The following is a 21,217-nucleotide window of genomic DNA, read 5'->3' as shown; positions in this document are numbered from 1 at the left end:
TCCCATTTCTTGTTCTCTTTCGGTGGAGGAGAAATCCTTCACGACTGAGACAATTTTTATTTTTGTACCTTTTCTCCACGTTAAAAAACGACCCTGGTGTCTAACTCTGTCCCGTGGGGAGGCATAGTAAATAGGTACATTTATGCTAGTTTTTAAAAAAATTGTCAGTCATATAATTTACGCCGCTAAAGTACAAATTTACCCTTTATTACATTGCCTACGAATAGACTTATTTGTTATAGATTTGTTTTTGTTTAATATATTTGTTTTTGGTTTATTTCTCTTTTCGGGATTCATTATCGACACTGCTTAGAAATTGACTTTTTAATGTAATTTTTACCTTAGCTCCATCTACACAATTTCCTTTAAATTGACGACTTTTAAAAGTTTTAGACTATGATTAATAAGGCAATCTTTTTTAACTTTGGCGGAGACAAGTAGTTTTTGAGATATAAGGACATGCATTATGCACTGTCATCCACTGTTCTACACACTCGCGATAAACAAGTCAACTTCCCTCCGCGCGACACTGCCACCCCCATTCTTTTTTTCTAGTTTATAGTCTTTGTGGGTGGGTACGCTGACAACGAATATCAAAGTTATTTTTGTGGCAAATACTTTGACAATCTCCCTTCGTGAAACAGGGTGTCTATTTCAAAAGCCGTTCTTACCATGGAGAAGTTTGGGGGTGCCTATTCCATACGACGTTCTTTACATGAGGAGGCTGAGGATGTCTATTCCGAAAGCCGTTCTTAACATTAATACGTTGGGGATTGGCCACTAACGACGACCGCAGTTTAATTTTTTACGAGGTTAACGAATTTAAAATAAAATTAATCATTTAAAACATCTATGTTTCTACATCACGATGTTCGTTCCAAAACTTACGTTTTCTGTTTTTTATTCCGCTCGAATGAATCAAAAGAGATTGCAAATTGTTTTATTATACTGATTGAAGTTTCTTCTCTTTGTTGAAGATATTGGTGGTGTGATACTCTATAAAAGCAACCCTGTCATAAAACTCAGTCATTAAATTCCTCCATACAGAATAAATTGAACCAATCAACATTCACCGGCTCCTGTTGAACGTTTACTAAGCCGATGCAGTAAATGTCAGCACAGTTAAGAGATGGGTTCGTAGATTTCATAGTGGCAAATGAAAGTCAGGGACTGGGCGCATTCCAGACGCCATGCACTGCAAACACTGTGCACCTCGACCAACTCATTCGCGCACATCGGCGAATAACGGTGAATGAAATGCATGTAGAGTTAAATGTGGGTGTCAATGCACTGTAAATGATGCTGTTATCCACAAGATACAGCTAAGTGTGGGTCATGTTGATCTCCTAAATGTTAACGCAGGCCTAAACGGACCACCAATGGGATGCCTGTCAGGACTTGTTGAATCAAAACGAGGCCGAAAGTGACGGATTTTTTGACTGCACATCACTGGTGATGAGACGTGGTGTCACTACTATGAACCGGAGTCCAAACAGCAGTGAGTGAAATGGCACCATTCATGCTTCCCAACAAAGAAGATGTTCAAAACGCAGACATCTGCAGAAAAAGTGATGTGCACCGGCTTCTGAGACAATAATATGCTTCATCCTCCTGGATTTCCTAGAACCAAGGTTAACTGTTAACTTTGACCGATACGTCGAAATCTTAACAAAGCTGGATCCTCTTACTGCCCGTGTAAGGCCACAGAAAAAGAACACATTCCGTTTCCAACACGACATAACCAGGCCACATACAAGTTTGAAAACTATGAAATGTGTGAAAAGATTCGGCTGGGCGGTGCTGTCTCACCCACCATATAGCCCCGACCCAGCACTGCTGTTCGAACCTCTGCAGGACACATTACGTAGACAGCATTTCCCGGCAATCACGCCGTAATTGCAACCGTGAAAAATGGACCACCCTGGCAGGCGCTAGCTTTTACGACCGAGGCATCAAGGTTTTTTATCATCGTTGGCAAATGTTGCATTGAGAATGATGATAACTATGTAGAAAAATAAATTGTGGCACACATGTGTTAATCGTACCATTCACATCTTCGTAGCTTTTCATCTTTTTGAGTTAACAATTAAAGGCAGTAGTTGTTTTTTTTGGGGGGGGGGATTACAAAATCTGGATATGCTGTGAACAACAACAACAAAAAATCCGTTTCTTTTACAAACTTTCCTAAATATTCATACTTTTCGTTATACTCATCCTTATACTCCTCACGCTTTCCTCCTCTTTCTTCTGATTATCCAGATTTTTTCTAACTACTACTACTACTACAACTACTAATACTACTACCTCTACTACTACTACTACTACTACTACTACTACTACTACTACTACTACTACTAATAATAATAATAATAATAATAATAACGATCGCATTGCTTCTTCTACTACTGGTATGATCATGTCTGCTGTAAGATTCCGTGGTCAATTATAGATATGACATGAGCTTGGATGAAGATTGGAATTCATTCCCCAAGAGTCAAATCTTAAGGTAAGTGACATGCGCTTCTGATACAAATATCTTAGTTTATTTTAGTGGATGAAGTCAAATATATATATATATATATATATATATATATATATATATATATATATATATATATATATATATATATATACATGCATGCACCTACAAATGAAAACATGTAAACACACGGACGTATACACACGTATATATATATATATATATATATATATATATATATATATATATATATATATATATATACATATACATATATGTGCGTGTGTAGAGAGAGAGAGAGAGAGAGAGAGGGGGGGAGAATTAATTTATTTCCCCCCTCAAAATAACTCAAAATATAGCCATTTAAAGCTAAATCCCTGATAACAAAAGAGAGTACACCCCTTACGAAAAGTTGTCAATATTAACATACAACTTGTTAACTCTCAATATTTGGTGTGGGCACCATCATTATCCAAAACTACCTTGACTCTCCTTAGCATGGAGTTTACCAGAGCTTCACATGTAGCCACTGGAATGCTCTTCCACTCTTCAATTACGACGTCGCGAAGCTGGTGGATATACGAGACTTTGTGATACTTTTGTGATACACTATATATATATATATATATATATATATATATATATATATATATATATATAGTTACATTCACATATTTATATGTATCTTTTCTCTCTTTCCTTCTTTTTCTCAATCTCTTACTCTCTCTTTCTCTCTCTCTCTCTCTCTCTCTCTATATATATATATATATATACACATATATATATGCAACGTACGTATATATGCAATATATAGATACAATATCTACGTATGCAACATATGTATAATTATAAATTATCAATAATAATAATTCTTTTCATACGTACAGACATTAGTTTCATGCTTACGCAATCATCAGTGCAAGAAATGCCGTAAAAAGCTGGTCGAAGGATTCGTACTCTGCAACGCAGCCACCTTTGACTCCGTTAGCAAGAAACATAGAACGAAGATTTATCTCAATATATAATTATGCTAAGCTTTGTTTTTAAGACTTTAAAGTTTAAGCTTTATGAAGAATATACTGAAATCTTAAGACGATATAGAAATTTAGGAATCTTGTTTAAAGTCTATTAATCAAATTAAAAGCAAATATGACACATGCTATTTATTCTATCGCTACTCTATCACTTTACATAAAACTATATTAAAATAAATATAGTCTACATTGCGACCCGTCACGCATAGTAGCTGCGTTCAAAAATGCATAATGACCGATTAATTCGTTTAGGAATTAATTTATTTTTATATACAAATATCTAAACATTTGTAAATATGAAAACTATTCCTATCTTTATAAATTCAGATATGTTTATATGCTTATATATTTGTGTGTATAGGATTAATTTCTAAGTTAATCAACCGATCATTAATAATTTTAAAATACAGCCGCTAGAATTAAGTGATCCACAAGTGAAAATTCAGATACTTCCCATTTCTGTGAAATTTTTACAATGAATATTAGTTCACCTCAGCAAAAACAAACTTAGATACAAGACATATTAATTTCATCCTGCAAAATCAACAGTGGAATTATTGAATGTGATATACATTTGAGCTTGGTTTCTAGGTCAGTAGCTCTTGATGTATCGAAGGCCTTGTAAGCAATCGAATATATGGAAATATCCTCTCAACCATCAAATCCTTTCTCTCTAAGCCATTATAATAAAGCCGTATTTCTGTCTGTTTGTTTTGCCTGATCGTTTGTTCATCGTATGCGTCATATATGACGTGATAGCAAGATACATATGTGCAATATACGTCATATAAAACATTATAGTAGATGGTGTCATAGCAAAAATAAATAGTTGAAAAAGGAGGGGGCAAAAATGAAAGTAAAGATACGTTCTAAGATGGAATACTGTGGCCTTATATGGGAAGGTGTTGCTCGGCGTTTTTTTTTTTCTTGTCTCGACAAGGTACAAAACATACTTCAGAACCTATTCAGTGATGATCTCTTCGTCCCTACAACCTCTTTGGCACAGAAGATATTTTGTTAGTCTAGATCTACTTTATCGTTATGTTCATGGTAGGTTCTCGACTGATTTCCAATTTTTTATTCTCCTAATAAAACATTCACAATAAGAACACGCCTAGTATAACCAAAGCAATGAACTTTTCTCTCCCTCTTTTTTTTCTGTACTAAAAACCAAATAAAGCTTCCTAGAAATCCCTATTTTCGGTAAGAAAATATTAAGAGGCTGTTTTCACACCAGCTACAATATGGTCATCTTCAAGTCTATTATAAACAAACGCTGGTTGAGCTGTGATCTTGGATAATCAAGTTCTCGTATCTGCTGCCCATTCCACAAATTGTTTGCAATCATCTCATGGTGGCGATCATCGTCCATCTGAAAATTTCTTTAACTGTTATACTCGAGTGCTTGACAAACGATAACCCATTAGTAAGACAGATTTTTTTTAAAATAAAAACAACATTAGTTAATAAATATTTTATAAATTTTAGTTTCTTTCGAGTATTTCAAAGTGTTGTTAAGAGCATAATGTCGGCAGAATATGTCAATTCGCAATTGAAATATGCCAAATGTCCATTGAAGAGGCTCCATTATAGCTTGATTTTATTATTTGAAACGAACATCAAACTTGTTGAGGATAAATATGCGTGTTCGATGACTTATATGGAATGAGAAAGAATCGAGGCTATTCGCATTTACAACCACGTAATTTATTTAAGAACGAAGAAACTGTTAAAAGGTTTTTGACTCCTAATGGGGGTAGATATTTATTTGCTGTGCACCGCAGCAAAATGTGGCACAAGACCGGATGTGCAGAACAGCCGAGCTCCCCTAAAGAAGGGGTACTCTCGCCTCAACAAAAATTGCCTGCGCACCCCCGTCGGCATTCCTCGGTAGAGGCGCCTCAGGCGACAAGCAATTAACTTGCCCCACCGGAAAGCCCGGTCGCAAGGCCTGGGAGGGTGAACCTCCTAGGTAGTACCCAAGCGGTGTACCTCAGTCCGAAAGGTGCTGGGCCGAATCTCGGCCCCTCACCTGTCGGGCTGAGTGTCAAGAACGAATCCTTGACGAGTACTTTACCCTGTCTCTCTGCAGCCGAAGCCGCTAGGAGACCTTCCCCATCAGACGAACTAATGGGGGTAGTTATTTATTTGGTGTCCACCACACCAAAATGTGGCACAATGCCGAAGGTGGAAATAGGCAAGCTCCCCTAAAGGAGGGGCACTCTTGCCTTATCAAAAATTGCCTGGGCATCATACGAGTTAATGGGGGTATAACACCAATGATTTCGACGATCGTTTTTATAACCACAAGTTATAATAACCAACCAATCAGAAGCTTCCAAAGTTACTATAATAAATTGTCGAATTTTGGATTCAATCAGTTCGCCATCGTCTCCGTCACGAACCTGCATTTGATTCTTCGTCGCCATCTTTGTAACTGGGAATTACTTAACACTCAAGATTGGAACTGCACTGAATCTTCGCCGCCATGTTTGTTCAGAATAATGTCTCAACACTTAAAATTGAACTATGCCAGGTTTCCATTTAAGAGGCTCCATTATACTTTCATTTATTATTTGAAACGGACATCAAACTTGTTGGGGATAAATATGCGTGTTCGATGACTTATATGGAATGAGAAAGAATCGGGGTTATTCGTATTTACAACTGTGTAATTCATTTAAGCACGGAGAACCGTTTATACATTTTTCTTTTACGGGCAGTAGTTTTTGGTGAAAAATGAATAAGATATATGTGTGCGTACATGCATGTGTGTTGTTTGATTCTTGCCGATCAAATGTGGACCGAACTTAATATTCTTTTAAGGTTGTTACCGAGCTAATTCATCCTTGTAGAGGTTGTTCATGGTTTGCAATGTTTGGCACTTACCTCGATAAGGTTGGAATGTCGCGAAAGTTCATCGCATTTTAGTATCGGTTTGCGTGTATAAGACAAACTTGAGGCGCATGGAGCACGTGTCCTACTCGAGCGAAAAGGAGGAAGGAAAAAGGGAAGGAAGAAGAGAGAGAAGAAGAAAAAGAAGAAGAAGAAAACGGGGAAATTATTGTCTGCCAGAGACGATGTCAGATGGGGGTGATAATTGCCTATTGTTTCCCTTTTACAATTTGTGCCTGTGTGTTCGCTTTGCGCGAAGCTTTTAAACTGGTATATCTCTATAAACTGATGACAAAACCCTTCAATTCTGAAATCAATTTTACCCGGTCTGAGGCAAATATTTTTTGGCGTCTACACACACACACACACACACACACACACACACACACACACACACACACACACACATATATATATATATATATACACACATATATGTGTGTATATTAGAATAATATGTGAGTAAGTACAGAATGGAAAAACAATTAAAGACAGAATAAAATGTAAACAAATAAGATGGGCCGGTTTCATCAGGGAACGTCTCTAGGAAACGCGAACATTTGAAATTTATTGGTAAAAACGAAAAAAAAACGTAGAAAAAGAAACAAGGCGAAACGGGTCGTATGGGCGCATGAATAACGCGCGCAAAAAGATGTTAATTGAAAAAAGAAAAAAGTGTAAAAAATAAAAAGAATAAAAGGTATAGATATAGATAAGAAATCACACAGTACTAAACTGGGGTCGAAGTTGATGGTGAATTAGCGTGGTATACTTCATTGTTTGAATATGATTTTTGCAAGTTAAGGAGTATGGAGCAAGTTCAAAATTAATGTTAGATATTGAAAGAAAGATGAGATTTTTTGGTACATTTGCGGCGTAGAAGAGAGTATTCATAATTTAAAAATCCAAAAATTAGAAGAGAAGTTGCAAATACCTTATAGTTTCTTGCATTATGCCATTTTAAATTTAATTTGAAATTTAAAATGGCGCCATGATAGAAGACTATACGGTATTTGCAATTTCTCTTCCAATTTTCGGATTTTTAGATTAGGTCCAAACGAATTTTATTTCCTTTGGTGGATTGATTGTTGCTATTTCTTTTGATGAGTTAAGGCCAAAATAGATTCAATGATTGATATAATAATTAAGTGATTGATTTTGTGCTACGAAACAGATACTGTCAAGAATTATAGGTGTTAACTGAATTAAAGGAATAAATCGTAAGATGCTCAACATCATGAAATTTGGAATATTGACCTTTGTTATTTATTCATTATATACTCTGTAATTACATTGAGCTTCTTAAATAAGAATTAGTATATATAAAAAGGAATAATATTTCCATAGAAATATATATATATATATATATATATATATATATATATATATATATGTGTGTGTGTGTGTGTGTATATATATATATATATATATATATACTAGCAAAAGTACCCGTCTTTGACTGAGTTCAAAAACAGCCTACAGAAAATGGACTCTAATTTATTAAAGTATGATAGGTTATGAAAAGGAAGGGTTGTAAAGAGATAGCTTCGAAATTTAAAACCAAAGCAAAATATGATGAAAGTAAAAATAAAATAGATAAACCCCATAATTTATTATATCATACCTGTTCACACTGAAACACTTATACCAATATTCTGTGGATCTATATAAAAAAAAACCTTGTTAAACTTTGTGACATATTTCCATTCTATGGAGGTCAGGTGCGAACAAACACCCCATAATTTTATTATACCATATTTCTTACAACTGAATCATAATTATCAAAGTATACTTACGCAGATAGATACGAAACGTCTTTATTAAAGTTTGTGCCTATTTCCATTCTATGGAGGTCAGGCGCGGACGCAGACCCCACAATTTTATTATACCATCCCTATTTAAGTTAAAACATACTTATCAAAGTATTATTATGTACATCTATATCAAAAACACTTGTAAAGGTTTTTTTTTTTATTTTTAAATTTTTTATTTCCATACTTTGTGGACCAGGCGCGAATACAGACACCACAGTTTTAATGAACCACCGTTCTGCCAGATCAAACATACTCATTCCTGTGTCTCGATACATCTTCTATCATTATATGTAATCAGTTTTTTAAAATATTCAACCATATAGGAGCCTATTCGTGACCACACACACACACACACACACACACACACACACATTCAGCTTTATATTATAGATATATAATTCCACAGGAAAGACAATGGAAGTGGTCTCAAATCTCTACATTCCTATATGACGAATAACTTAATACTCTCACCTTAAAGTTACCTATACCCACAGAATCTCCTTAAATCTTCAAATATACATAAAATATTTTAATGAGACTTAAACTATGACCGCCCGCTCGTGAAGCTCTGTTCCGCTGGACTGTTTTCCAGCTAATTACAACACGGTCGTCTTCAAGTTCAATATAAACAGATTCTTGTTGAGTCACCCTATTAAATAATCAAATTCTACTCAATTCTCACCATTAATGATAAATACGCGGTTTTCTCAGTGGCCACCTCATACTCATTTACCCATGTGACTACAACAGTGTCGTCTTCAACTTCAATGTAAACAAGTTCTTGTGAGCCTCCCCCTTAAATAATCACATTCCATCACTAATGACTATTACTGCGCATATGTTGCAGTTACCATTTTCCACTTATTAACACTTGTCCTTGTCTGGCCTTCGGACCTCGGTAAGCAGTGATTCTCTTGTGTAAAAAAAAAGAAAAACAAAGAGGACACTATTCGCAGAGTTTTACTACGTTTTCTCTTTTTTTTTTCTTTTCAAGGGCGAAACGAGGGTAGGGGACATTAAAACAAAGAAAGTAAAATGATATTATGAGCATAGTGTTAAAGTACATGGTATTTATTTACCAACCTCTCTAGGCGATAAGACAAGAGATCAGGTGTGAGTTGGATGAAAATGTTTTCGTTGAACTAATTTTATTGGTTGGTTGGTTGGTTGTTTTTGTTTTACGGCATATCAACCCTTTTTAGGTTATTTAATGCCGAATCCAAAGATTTTGAAGAAAGATTTTTTAATAGAATATATTTGTTGTTTTCAAGTCGGTTTCTATTCAACCCATAGTTGGAACCCTAACAGGTACTACCACTCCGGGTCAGAGTGGACCTGGGAGCAATAGCAATTAAAGGGTGGCTCCACACTCCCCAAAGCCCGCAGGGGCCTCACCACTAGATACAGTTTAAGGTCATATCCAGGACCTAATTGTATTGGAATTGAGATGTTCAGGTTTTTAGTCCGTCTCGTTAACCCAGTATCCACCGTCAGCCTCAAAAAGTGCATCCAAACCCGAACAACATCGGATGTCCCTGCTCGTAGGAAATGATAATAAATAATAAATACATACTTAAGGTAAATAAAACGTGTATTTGTGCATACGGCTACTTGGATACAGGTTCGTAGTTGAAAGGCAAATGAGGAGCAGGTGAAAAGCGTTACCTTCAAACAAGATAAAGGTGTTACACTTTGCGGGGCGAACAGATGGGATACGTAGACCGAAATGCAAACAACTTGAGAAAACAAGCGAGCGTCTCATATCGTGTACGGATAAAAGGTAGGTATGCAATTGTACGTACGTAGAGAAGTGGGTGTGCCTGTAGGTTAGAGGGTGTGGGTGGGAAAATCTAGGCGTGAAGATGTGCATGTGTGCAAGAGCCACGTCGCTGTATGTCATGGCAGACAAGCTCTGTATTTTCCTAAAGGCGTAGGGCAAGGCCTCAGATTCTCGAGGGTGGGTCTGTTTTGATAACCCGGGCTCATCTGTAAGTAACCTTAGACAAGTTACCGGGTTATTATTACTGTTTTGTATTAATTCTTTTATCTAAAGCCACACAGCATTAGAACATCAGACCAACTCCCGGAGGATGTACTTCGTAGGCAGCATCTCCCCAATTGCTGAAACGATAAATCAGATGTAATCCATAATCTTTGTGGTGGCTCCACAATAGAGGCGGGTATCTAGCGAGAAGTTTAAGGCCATATTTTTTAATGGATATTATTATTATTATTATTATTATTATTATTATTATTATTATTATTATTATTGCTCACAAGGAGCTTTCACACAGGTTATCAAATATCTCATTGAATACAGCCTGTGGTGTTCCCTGTAAGCTGAGTGAAAACAAGTCTCCCCAGATTTTCCAGTACTCTCCACCTCTTTCGACACCATTTGCAAATAAATTTGCATTATCGCAACAGCTGCTTGCCATTGATTTCTCGTTGGCAGTGGGCATTGGGCTTTACTGGAATTTGAGTGGCAATAAGCCTCCCCAAGGTCCCAGTTCTCTTCGCACTTATACAGTGGAGGTCTGGTCAGTGCTCACTCCCCGTTCAATGCACAGTGAGTGATAAATAGGTGATTTCACACATGTCATAAAGTATCTCCTCTTGAAAACAGCCTGAAGTCTGAGTGACAACAAGTCTCCCCAGTTTTCCAGTACTCTCCACCTCTTTTTATAACATTTGCAAATGAACTTGCATTATCGCAACATCCGCCCACCATCGATCTCTCGCTAGCAGCGGCTATTGGTCTCCACTGGAATTTGAGTAGCAATAAGCCTCCCCAAGATTCCAGGTCTCTTTGCGCTTGTCCAGCGGAGGTCTGGTCAGTGCTCTCTCCTCAGTCCTCGGTCTTTCTATCCCCCTTGACCCTCCGCGATTATTTGGCATCATTCTTTTTTGGGGGACGGTTATTGGGTAATGGGAGAGGATGGAAGAGAAATATTTGATGATGATTCATTATGTGAAAACACATATTATTATTATTATTATTATTATTATTATTATTATTATTATTATTATTATGTGTTTTCACATAATGCATCATCATCAAATATTTCTCTTCGAGAACAACCTGTGGCGATCCCTGGAGTCTGAGTGATAATAAATGTCTCCAGATTTCCCGTACTCTCCACGTCTTTCGCTAACCTTTGCAAAGTAATTTGCATTATTGTAACAGTCGCTTACCTTTGATTCCTCGTTGGCAGCGACCATTGGTCTTCGCTGGAATTTGGATGGCAATACGCCTCCCCAAAATCCAAGTCCTTTTCGCACTCATCCAGTGGAGGTCTGGTTAGTGATTTTTCTTATCGGTCTTTCAATCTTCCTTTGCCCCTTCCATTAGCAAAGATTATCGAAAGAGGTGGAGAGTACTGGAAATCTGGGGAGACTTGTTGTCACCAATAGTTTGGGGAACACCACCGGTTGTTGTCAGTGAGTAATCTCTGATGATGACATATGTGTGAACTCATAATGAGTATAAACAATAATAATAATAATAATAATAATAATAATAACAACAATAGCAATAATAACAATAACAACAATAACAACAACAATAATAATAATAATAATAATAAGAAGAAGAAGAAGAAGAAGAAGAAGAAGAAGAAAACAAAACAAAAAAAAACACCTAAATGTTGAAACTAACACAAAGGCGCAACAAGCGCGGGCCAGACAAAGTACTGCAAAGACACAACATTAAACACTGCATGGGACCAAGCACACTGAAACCGCATATCTGTAAGTTCTCTGGGGTGGACTATGAATTGAAGCTCAGTATTACAAGGTCTTATATATATATATATATATATATATATATATATATATACACACGAAGTGCCTCAAATTAAGTTTCCAAACATTTTTCGTATGACCACTTTTATTGATAGTACACATGAAATTGTAGTCCTCTTCGAAGTAATCTTCTCCTGCTGCAATACACTTGTTGTACCACCCCAAAAATTTCTGGAAGGCCTCATGAAAGTTCTCTTGTGTTATCGTGTCAATGACCCTTGTCATAGCCTCTTCCATCTCCTCAGTTGTCTCATTACGACAGCTTCTTAGGATTTCCTTGAGCTTAAGGAATAACCAAAAGTCACAGGGAGCAAGATATGGACTGCACGGGGGGTGAGGAACTGTCTTGATGCCCATTTTTGGTCAAATAGTCTATGACAAGGATGGAGTTGTGAACTGGTACATTGTCCTGTTGAAAATGCTACTGATCCGATTTGAAAAGCGTTGGCCTCTTCCAACAGAACTCTCTTAAAACCTCAACATAGTATTCTTTGTTTAATGCCTGTCCAGTGGGAGCCCAGTCCATGTAGATCATGCCCGTGATGTCAAAAAAAAAAAGGGGGGGTCATCATAAGTTTCTGCGTGGATATACTCTGTCTCGCCTTCTTGGATCTGGGATAGCCAGCATGATTTCACTGGGAACTCTGGACTCTAGATCAGCTTTCATCGTAGCATCTGCGCCGATCTTACTGAAAATTTGGATAGGCATTTGTTATAACAAGGTGGAACGAACTAAATATTATGGTATCCGTTCAATGCATAGTCAGTGATAACTAAGGATTGATAGAGATTAGTCGCTATAATATCACATTTACGCTGGAACTACTGCGCTGAAATTTGTATTGACCGTTGTTATAACAAGGCTCAACGAACTAAGTAACTAAGTCTTTTGGTAGCCATCAAATGCGCAGTAAGGGATTATTAGGGATCAGTACTTAATACAAAAATGAGCACAAATTTAACCGACAATCAATTTAGCATAAAGCACTAACCCTAAGTAAACAGGCTATTAGATTTACCCGTTTTTAACGTGCTAAAAAGTTCAGTATATATATATATATATATATATATATATATATATATATATATATATATATATATATATATATATATATCACGCACTGATGAGCTGTGAAACAGCGAAACAGTACTGTATGTGGATGACTATAATGCTCCTTATCTTGAGATGAGCATATTGAAAAGTGATACATGAATTACCATTAGCGTATAAGCGATGCTCTTTGTGTAAACAAATCGAGCAGAGGTAGTTCGGACGATGTCAAAAAACATCGTTAAACTCATGACTCACGCAGCAGCAGCCAATAGCGTAGGGATTAGGAGCCTTGACTGTCGTACAAACGGTCGGGTTTCAATCCTGGCTTGAGGTGGTTGCCTGTCTAGCCGCACTGATGAGCTGTGGAACAGCGAAACAGTACTGTTTGTGGATGACTATATATATATATATATATATATGTGTGTATATATAAGTTTAGATGGGATAAGTTTTTGTTACCGTTGGTTTCAAACATTTTAGCTTCCAAAACATTAAACGGACATTCTTTGAAATTTTATTCTTGGATTTTTAAGTTGTTCAAAGAAACGAGATTCGAACGTATGTATATGGCTCTAATTCTCGGTATAAAACAGATGAGTATCGGGTGAAGAGAGCTTGATATGGGTATCCAAAACATCCCCCTATTATCAGGTTTGAAACCGACAGTACCGATGACGTATCTCCTACAAACTTGCTTTAAATAAATATATAAATAATACGCTCTTATTTTCAGAAATTTTTCCCTACTGACATCCTTTTTAAAAAAAAAAAATATAACACAGTATATGTATATATATATGTGTGTGTGCGTGTGTGTGTGTGTGTGTGTGTGTCTGTATTTAAATATATTCACGCACAAGCACATGAGGCGCGCATAAATAAATTATTATTTATATCCCAGTAAGAAAAGAAACGTGAACCACACAAAACTATTAACCCTTCAACTGTGGATACATTCTCTTTTAACAGCTCTTAAAATATAAACACAAACAGCTTAACATAGCATTTAAAAGACGACATGATTAATACGTTTCGTTGAAACGAGAATATATCACACCGAACGCAATAACACGTCACTCACTCGAGCCATAACTTATTTTGCTGCATATTGGAGTGCAAGTTGCGAAAAAGGATATAGACGTTAACTGTAAAACTCTGCCAGATCAGTTCGAGTGATGTCGATAGTTGAGTTTATTTAGCAACATTTGTGAAAATGTTATGAACAAATGTTCATCACATTTATTTATAGACTAAATATTAGGTAGACTCGACTCTGATGCTTTGCTAGAGCAGCCAATCTAGGAAATAAAATACCATGTTTTCACAGGCATCTTACAAGCATTTCTCTTTTAGTTCATTAGTCGGTCCATTTTATGACATACGAGGACAGAATTATACGCAAATTTTGTTTTTCTATGTGGAGAAAACCAATGTCATCAAAAAGGAGTATTGTTGATTTGAACAAATATCAAAATTGCCTCAGTTAAGAATTGTTATCTATTTCCCCCGAAGATAGAAAATATGAGGGTCAGAGCAGATATTACACATTGCTTATAGCGAAAAAGAAACAGGTAACATGTACCTTTAAAAAATAAAATGGGAACTGCGTATATGTTGCTTTATAACCTTGTGTCATACATGAAGCAAAGTTCATAATCATACCCTGTTAACCGATGGGCATTGCAAGCATCTTTAACGCGATTTGTTTCGAAACAGAGGTAACGCCGCCTGCAAATAAGTTATTTTATATTTCAAAACAACGGACTAAGTCAACCGAGGACTGATAAAAGAAAAAGATTTATAACACTCGATCGTCGTTCTGAATAATTGTTAAATCATGTCTTATTACAGGTTAGAACGATAAAATTGTCGCCTGACAGAAAACAACGCTACAACTATATTTTAAAACTTTTATTGTAAAAATCAATTCAGGTAGCTTGATTATGATGTAGAGCTGACCTCTTTTCAATGTAGCCGTCTTCAGTCTCAATCACCGCCTCGATAAAGGTCCGGAACTGTGACCATGCCTTTTCCACAAGCGCCGGTGGGAGTTTGGCGAATACTCGGTGGATGTCAGCAGTTAGGCTGGCTTTAGTGTTGTGGGACGTCACGTTGGTAATGTTCTCGATGTATGATCAAACGAAGTAGTCCAGTGGGTTCATGTCCGGGTAGAAAGGTATAAAGTCGTGGAGCTCCTTCTGAAGCCAAGCCTGGGTCTCTTTGAGCTTGTGAGCCGGCGCCGAGTCCCGCTCCCACATACAGGCTTTGCCAGCAGCCACGTGATTGCACTAGGGGATCACCACACTCTTCGGCACATCCAGGAACACTTTGGTGTTGACTTTCAAGTTTACTTCGAAGATGTGAGGTGGCATGATGCGGCAATCACTTGAAAGCACGCCAAAAATCATAACCGTTGATTTCATCACCTTGAGCACGTCCCTGTTATTCGTTAAACCGTCTGGATTTGCATTTTCAGGGTGCTGGTATTGGTTCTGTTATCATAACTTGGATCGGTATAGAACATGAGTTGTACAGCAGCGCATGCCCCATCTCGCTCGTTGAACATTGTGTCATTTTCAGACATGATGGGAGGATCCTATCGCTCTTGGGATTTGTCAATTAGTAGATGGTCTGCAACCAAAAAAAAAAACGGTTTTCATCAAACGGAAATGGAATCATGTCATTTCTAGAGCAACAATTTTATTGTTCCCCCCCCCCTGTAGAACATTTTAATATCTATATCCACGCGTTGCTTGCTTCTAGTCAACGTCATGAATCCCATTCATTATTTGCTTGAATAGACTAGACTCAGAAGACAATTTATAAGAAGAAATCCCGTGTATTTACGACTATATCGGGCATGAGTAATATGGCTATATTTAGCTTTTGTTTTTTAGTTTCACGCAAAGATCTGAAATTCTTTCGTAAAAATTCATGCACCCGCGATATTCGTGTAATTTTAACAATAGATATTAGACATAAATTAACATATTTCCCCAATTTCAGTTTCTTTACGGTATTTAAAGAATATTTACGAAACTGGTAAAGCTCTCGCTTTTGATGATTTATTTCTGCATTCAATTTGTTTTTCTTTTTGTCTTTTTCACATACACACAGGCATTTATATTATACATTATATACATATTATATTTAAAAAATAACGCATATATATATACGTGGAAAAATTCCTCCTGACGCTAGACACACTAAGAAAGAAAGGAAAGTTATTTTTGTGGAAGAAAGGCGAGTTCCTGCTGTAGATATCTTACAAAAGGAACCGGATGGAAATAATAATAAAGTCGAGAGACTAACAAGGTTATATAACATAATGCATATCTCTTTATAAGATGTCAGTTTAAAATATAATTTCGTCCGTCGGTACGTTACATGCCAATTTAAAATATCACTTCTTCGGGTTGGTCCATAACATGTCAGTCTAAAATATAATTTTCGTCAGATCAGTCTGTAACATGTCAGCTGTGTATATATATATATATATATATATATATATATATATATATATATATATATATATATATACAGCTTTTCTGCTTATATTACTCTAATAACCAAGAAAGGTCCAAATCAACCACCTACGTATGCAGAACAAGTGTAAGGGAGAGACGATTGAAGATATAAGGTTTATTCTAATCCTCCCCTTATCAAGAGGATCAAGTTTGAGGTTGCTACCTGGTGCAGAGCCATAGAAAACTATTAAAGACCACAGGTCGGCACACATTATGCACTTTCATCATTAAATGATAAGGCATTACACAAACGCAATAATACTATGTATACATGTGTGTAGGCTGAATAGAAAATAAAGTCGGTTTCTGACCTCTAATTTAAACTTCTTATAAATTAGTTGACCTTAACTTTATTAATTCAAATACAACCTTCGATATTCTTGCCACACATCAATAAGTCAATGCTTTCCAGATGCCGACTATTTTGGCATTCGAGATTCAATAAACTCTACCAAAGGTTATCGAAGACTTTTTTTGCGCAAAAATTGGTCGAGATACTTGAAGGGTTTGTGAGCGATAGCTTATGTAAATACACTTTTTAAAAGGTTCTATAACGAGATAAATTAAGGATACAGAACATTTTCTCGGTTAAAACATGTAAAATTTATAGCCTGCTAATTTCTAATGAGTGCTGTATGGTTAAATATGTTCAAATTTGCACTCATTTTTGCAGGAAAGGTTAATTCATATAAATCGCTAACTGTATATTAAACGGATACCATAATACAGTTTTCTGCACTTTGTCATATCAAAGATCCATACAAAATTTTAGCCACATCGGCCAGTAGTTTCCGATAAATCTTCTAAAATAAATGTGGTATTATGGTTATTAATCCGTATCAACCTAACTGTGTACCGATTGGATACCATAATTGGTTCGCTGGAACATATAAAAAAAGGTGATAAAAAATTTAAGTCACATCGGCCCAGTCGTTTCTGAGAAAAAGTGGAACAAACAGACGAACAAACTAAGAAAAATATAATATAAATAGTCGAAGGTTTTTGTTCGGACAGACTGCCCTTTTTATTTTATTTAATTAATTGGTTTGCTTATTTGTTAATGAAAATAATCACCACTTATCAAAGACAAAAAACTTTAGAGATTAATTAGATTGAATAATTGTGAGGACTAAGTTTCAATACTTGTGAGAACGATTCATGATGGGAACCTGTTGACATTTAATTTGAAAACAATCAAGTTATGATATGCAGTGTATGCTAAAGGCGATATTCCTTTCCGGAGAAACACTACGTGGAAAAATTCCTCCTGACGCTAGACACACTAAGAAAGAAAGGAAAGTTATTTTTGTGGAAGAAAGGCGAGTTCCTGCTGTAGATATCTTACAAAAGGAACCGGATGGAAATAATAATAAAGTCGAGAGACTAACAAGGTATCGTTATTTTCATGGAAAGTGTTCAACTGAGCTTCAATCTATGGTCCCCCCCTCGCCAAACTTTCACAAGAAACACTTGTCTAGCTGTAAACACTATCAATAATTTCCCCCACTCTTTATCTGTGCCTAAACCTAAACGTAGATTCCATGAACAAAGCTTCTTTCTTAGAACTGCACGCCTGTGGAATTGTCTTCCGTTTTCCTGCTTTCCGGCTGACTACAATATGGTTGTGTTCAAGTCTAAAGTAAATAAGTTCTTGATGAGCCGTTCCATATAAGTTATTAAATTTACCAAATTTTCATTACTAATGATTACTATATTGACCAATTTCTACTGTACACTCTTTAACCCTTATCCTTGAGTGGCCTCTGGGCCTTGATAATGTGGTGATGCCTTTGTAAAAAAAAAAAATATATATATATATAACATAATGCATATCTCTTTATAAGATGTCAGTTTAAAATATAATTTCGTCCGTCGGTACGTTACATGTCAATTTAAAATATCACTTCTTCGGGTTGGTCCATAACATGTCAGTCTAAAATATAATTTTCGTCAGATCAGTCTGTAACATGTCAGTCTAAAACATCCTTTTCGTCGGATCGTCGAGAGAGACCAACAAGGTTATATAACATAATGAATATTTCTTCGTAACATGTCAGTTTAGAAATATGATTTCGTCGGATCGGTCCATAACATGTTAGTTTAAAATATCATTTATTTAGATCGGTCTGTAACATGTCAGTCTAAAAAATCATTTTCGTCAGATTGTTCGGTGACATGGCAGTTTAAAATATCATTTTGTAAGATCGGTCCGCAACATGTCAGTCTAAAACATCATTTTTCTCCGATCGGTCCACAACATGTCAGTCTAAAACATCATTTTTCTCCGATCGGTCCGCAACATGTCAGTCTAAAACATCATTTTCTCCGATCGGTCCGCAACATGTCAGTCTAAAACATCATTTTCTCCGATCGGTCCGCAACATGTCAGTCTAAAACATCATTTTTCTCCGATCGGTCCGCAACATGTCAGTCTAAAACATCATTTTTCTCCGATCGGTCCGCAACATGTCAGTCTAAAACATCATTTTTCTCCGATCGGTCCGCAACATGCCAGTCTAAAACATCATTTTTGTTCGATCGGTCCGCAACATGCCAGTCTAAAACATCATTTTTGTTCGATCGGTCCGCAACATGTCAGTCTAAAACATCATTTTCTCCGATCGGTCCGCAACATGTCAGTCTAAAACATCATTTTTCTCCGATCGGTCCGCAACATGTCAGTCTAAAACATCATTTTTCTCCGATCGGCCCGCAACATGTCAGTCTAAAACATCATTTTTCTCCGATCGGTCCGCAACATGTCAGTCTAAAACATCATTTTTCTCCGATCGGTCCGCAACATGTCAGTCTAAAACATCATTTTTCTCCGATCGGTCCGAAACATGTCAGTCTAAAATATCATTTTTGTCCGATCGGTCTGTAACATGTCAGTATAAAATATCATTTTCGTCGGATTGGTCCGAAACATGTCAGTCTAAAAATATCACTTTTATTCGTTATCACGTGAAATTTTGAAACATCGTTTATGTCAGTCTATGACACTGCAGCTTAGAATAGCATTGTCATCGTTAATTGCTTAAATATAATGGACTTATCTATATATATTATATATATAAAAGTGAACGTGTCTGTATTTGTGTGTGTCTGTGTACATTTTCCCATGCAATAACTCTGTCAATTTTAAGTCTACAGACTCGAAATTTTATATACAGGGTACTGACATTTGGGAAAATCTTTGTAATCATTTTTGGCCAGAAATTTGGCTGTTAAGGGATCCAAGTTCAACGATTTGACCTTTGAGAACTCTACCAAACTCCTCCGACAATGTTGGGTCTAAACACTTGAAATTTTAGATATAGGTTCATTGGACATGGATCTAACTTAATAATTTAATTTGAGTCCAAAACAATAAATGTTAAGGGGTTATAATAGGGGTCAAAGCTAAAAAAAATTGACCGCTTTTTTTTTTGCTCAACATACACTTCCAAACACTCGGGCAACGCCGGGCTGAAATGCTAGTATCTATAAAAGTGAAAATGTCTGTGTGTGCGTGTGTGTGTGTGTGTGTGTGTGTGTGTGTGCGTGTGTACATTTCTATACCAAATAACGCTATCAATTTTCGGTCTAGAGACTCGAGACTTGATATAAGGAGTATTGAGATTTGGGAAAATATTAGTAATCGGTTTTCGGCCAGAAATTTTGCTGTCAAGGGGTCAAAGTTCAACGATTTGACCTTTGAAAACTCTACCAAACTCCTCAGCTGGACATTTTAAATGTAGGTTACTTGAACATGGATCAAACTTTTTAAATTCAATTTGAGCCAACAAAAATAAATGTTAAGGGGTCAAAATTGGGGTGAAAGTTTACAAAAAATTGACCTTTGCGGTCTCTACCAAATTACAGCCAATTTCTGGTCGAAACATTTGAAATTTTACATAAAGGCTATTCAGAAATAGGGCAAGCTTTTTAATCGGTTTGGGTCGAAAATTTGTGCTGCCAAGGCGTCAAAGTTAAAAAGATTTTACCTTTGCGGTGTCTAGCAAACTACTCAATCAATTTTGGGTCTAAACATTTGAAATTTATACATGACGGATATTCCGACATGTGGCAAGCATTTTAATCAGTTTTGGGGCAGAAATTTGGCTGCCAAAATAGCAAAGTTGAAAGACTTGATCATTGCAGATTCTACCAAATTCGTCCGCCAATTTTGAGTCTAAAGACTTGAAATTTTAGATGTAGGTAACTTGGACATGGGTAAAACTTTTAATTTTGATTTGAGACCAAAATAAATGTTAAGGGGTCAAAACTGGGGTCAAAGTTTTAAAAAATTACCTCTGCGGTCTCTACGAAATTACTCGGACAATTTTTGGTCTAAACATTTGAAATTTTACATAAAAGGTCTTCACACATAGGGCAAGTTATGAAACCTACATAGAGCCCGAGCAAAACCGGGCTGAACTACTAGTCTAAAAAAGAAATATATTAGCTTTTGTTTATTTTGAAAATATGCCTTTTACTTCACCTTACACGTCGGATTTAGAGATTTCTCCTAATTCACCCTTTTCTCTACCAATATTTTTTTCGCTTGAGTGCAAATAGAAAACCGTGACTCTGCAAAAAAATACCTTATTTTCGAAGGGTTCATATCA

The sequence above is a fragment of the Euprymna scolopes genome, chromosome 18, assembly GCF_053919585.1.
Source record: "Euprymna scolopes isolate OS-2025 chromosome 18, ASM5391958v1, whole genome shotgun sequence".
NCBI lineage: Eukaryota > Metazoa > Mollusca > Cephalopoda > Sepiida > Sepiolidae > Euprymna > Euprymna scolopes.
Note: the sequence above shows the minus strand (reverse complement) of the source record.